Source organism: Eretmochelys imbricata, chromosome 7 (genome assembly GCF_965152235.1).
Source record: "Eretmochelys imbricata isolate rEreImb1 chromosome 7, rEreImb1.hap1, whole genome shotgun sequence".
Taxonomy (NCBI): domain Eukaryota; kingdom Metazoa; phylum Chordata; order Testudines; family Cheloniidae; genus Eretmochelys; species Eretmochelys imbricata.
In genome coordinates, this window is record NC_135578.1 from 11,355,993 (window position 1) to 11,359,301 (window position 3,309).

The window sequence follows — 3,309 nt, forward strand, 5'->3', positions numbered from 1 at the left end:
CTGTTTTATTAATAACTCCTTAAATGATTTAAAATGGAATTTTAAAATCCATTCAGACTGCCACTTCTTATGCTCTTTGTTCACTTCCTGCATTTCTCTCCCCTTGAACAAGGAGAATCAATGGTTTGACCGTCCCTAGAATGAGTTTGTTTTTAGTTCTGTCATGTTTAAGTTTAAACACTTCAGGGGAATGTTTGTGTGTTTAAAAACAGCTATTTTAATTGGAGGTGTTATTCAGTTGTGGAAACATCTGTATTATATTTTATAAAAAAAAAATTTTTTTTCATCCCACAAGATTTAAATTTGGGTCTAGATTTAAATTGACAGCATCACTGACTTAAAAATAGATGCTCAAACTATCATGACAGGCTTAGTTAAACATGACTGTATTAAAGGGAAACCATCTGCTTAGAAATCACTGAAGTGTGTGGGGGGGGGGGGGGGAGAGGGGATGGTCTGTTTGTTTACTTTGTGTATTTGACAGCATTTTGTGTCTAGTGAGTATCATTGTTCCCTGGCCTACTTTCCCTGTTTTGTGTGGGCCTTTCACACCGCAACAGGAGGGAGACCCATTAAAGCCACTAAGAACATATGCACAAATATTGGGAGAGGGATGTAGAGATAAGTACAGGACTCGAAACTAGTGTTAACTCACTTGCTGAAAGTACCTAGATTTCAAGTGTCTGTTTTAAATTCCCCTCTCTGTGGGAACATGGCTTTGGTCTTTTTTTCTTCCCATTTTAAATACATTACCTTTTTCGTGGTTTTAATTGTGTTAAAAACAGGCCAAGAACACTGTGAATGAACTGTAGGAAAACATGTACTATTGAACTGTTTTCCCCATTAACCTTCTTTAATTACTACTTACTGCTTGGGAATAATTCCGTACCACTGAAAACCTTTCTTCCAGCACAGCGTTACTGAGAGACAGAGATTGTTGTCTCTGACTGCTTTTTCCAATATGCCAAAAATCCACTTGTCCTTCGACATTAAAAAGAAAAAAATCTCCACATCTCTGCTTGGCACTTTCATCCCTTGAAGTTCAGCATCTGTGCCAGGATTTTAACTAATAGTCTCAAAGTGAAATGGGATACAAGATAGCTTTGATGTTTGTTTTAGTTAAAAATATTTAATTTAGGTTAGATTTCAAAAGCATGTTCATGTTGTAAGTAGTTAGACTGAAGGTTACAGACAGTGTTACACAGCTCATTAAAACTTGCAGTAGTTAAAAGATGCTCAGCAGAAGCTGTAGGAAACCTGAAACTTAGGAAATTTTAAAAGACACTTTGTAAGTGAAAATCTTGAGGGATGTATACCGTTGAAAGGTTATATTGTTCAGCATGTGGAAGGCAACTGAATAGACTGGCTTACCTTACCTGTTCAGCAGAAAAATCAGCCATCACTTGGAACTGTCTTTTATGTCTAGTATGCAAGGTGTTGAGGGGAAACCATTCTGTAATGAAAAAGTTGCTTTCGACTGCATTATAATATGCATGTAATCCCAGTGGCTTTCCAGGCATACATACTTACCTTGCATGGCTGGTGTGTGCTAGGGGCATGTCACTGTCATTAGAGTCTAGAACAGGGGCAGGCAAACTTTTTGGCCTGAGGGCCGCATCGGGTTTCTGAAGTTGTATGGAGGGCCGGTTAGGGGAGGCTGTGCCTCCCCAAACAGCTAGGTGTGACATGGCCCCCGACCCCCCCCCCTCGCCCCCTCACGGCCCCCCCAGGACTCCTGCCCCATTCAACTGCCCCGTTCCCTGACGGCTCCCCGGGACCCTTGCCCCATCCACACACCACCACCACCACCCCCCCAGCTCTCTGTCTCCCTGACCGCCCCCGGACCCCCCCGCCGCCCCATCCAACCTCTCCTCCTCTCATTCCTGACTGCCCCCCCCCCCCCCCCGGGACCCCTACCCCATCCAATCACCTGTTCTCCCTGACCACCCCTTCTCCCTGTCCCTTGACTGAGGTTTGCTGGCCGCTAAGGCTGTCAAACAGGCAGGCTGTATGCAGCGGTAAGTGCCTGTGGAAACCTTTTACAAATGAATGGGGTGTGAAAACATATGTGACACCTCCGTAGGCACACTGAGAGAATGGCATGGCATGACAGAGAGCAGCACTAGGGAAGCGTCCGAGTAGAGTGAAATGGAAGAGCCCAGAATACCAAACTTGAAGTCCTGGCCCCACTAAAGTCAATGATTTCGCCCCAGGGCTGGACTAGTCTTCAGAAGAGACACAACAGACAAAAGATCAGTTCTTTGACACAAGGCCTAATAGGACCCTCAGCCCCCTTCCCCCCCCACGCACACAATTTGCTCATTTCTGGCTCTCATCCTCACATTATCTTATGCTCTAACTGTGTAAGAGATCAAAGTACCTTAACTAGCAATGGAAAGAAGCAATCATTCTGACCAGTCTTACAGCTGTCCCTCTTAACGGGGACCAGAAAGGCATTTAAACCCATATAGTGCAGGCTTGAAATATTTAGCATTTTTCTTCAAGCCCCAACTCCTGGAGTCAGATGATTTCTTCAGAATCTCAGTTTTCATTTAAAAAGAAATGTAAGTTTTTGCTTCTTGTGGTTGTGGAGAAGAGCTTGAAAATGTGACCTGAGTGCACCCTAGCTACTTAAAAGCTAGAAAACAAATAAAAAGAACCCAAAGTGCATTATTTTAAAAGCTTCATGATATTTAAAATACTCCCATGCTGTCTGGGAGCTTGATTCATGATTTTAAACATTTTGGGGTTGGCAGTCGTGGACACTTAAAAAAAATAGCTTGATTTCCTAAATCAGAATAAAGCAGACTGTCTGTAGGTCATGTTTGGTTAGATTAGACATCCTCAGAGTATTTCTAAATTGCTCATCTCTGTGGTATCTACAAGCCACAGAAGTTTGTAGAGAAAAAGTTGCCTTGCCCAGAACTTGGAACTCTGCATTTTAGAACAATGCCTCTCATATACAGCAGCAGAGTTGCTAACTCACAGACGCTTAGTAGGTTATGATTCAGTCCATTATGATTCAGGCGAACTTGGAACCATGGGAACATATTTGTAATGAAGGAATCCAATAAGATACTCTAGTTAATAACAGAAAAAAGCATTATTACTTATAAAGTTATTGGAGATTAAAACAGTGTTTACAGGAGGTGCTATATTTTTATAAAGAACAATATTATGTTAACTGTTGTATAAGGTATATGAAGTATACATTTTAACGTGAAAATAGCTTTCAGTGTAATGTGAAGGCGATTATGCAGGGAAAAGTACCTTTTTTTGGTATTTTTTCTGAAAAAATTGAGCTGTAAT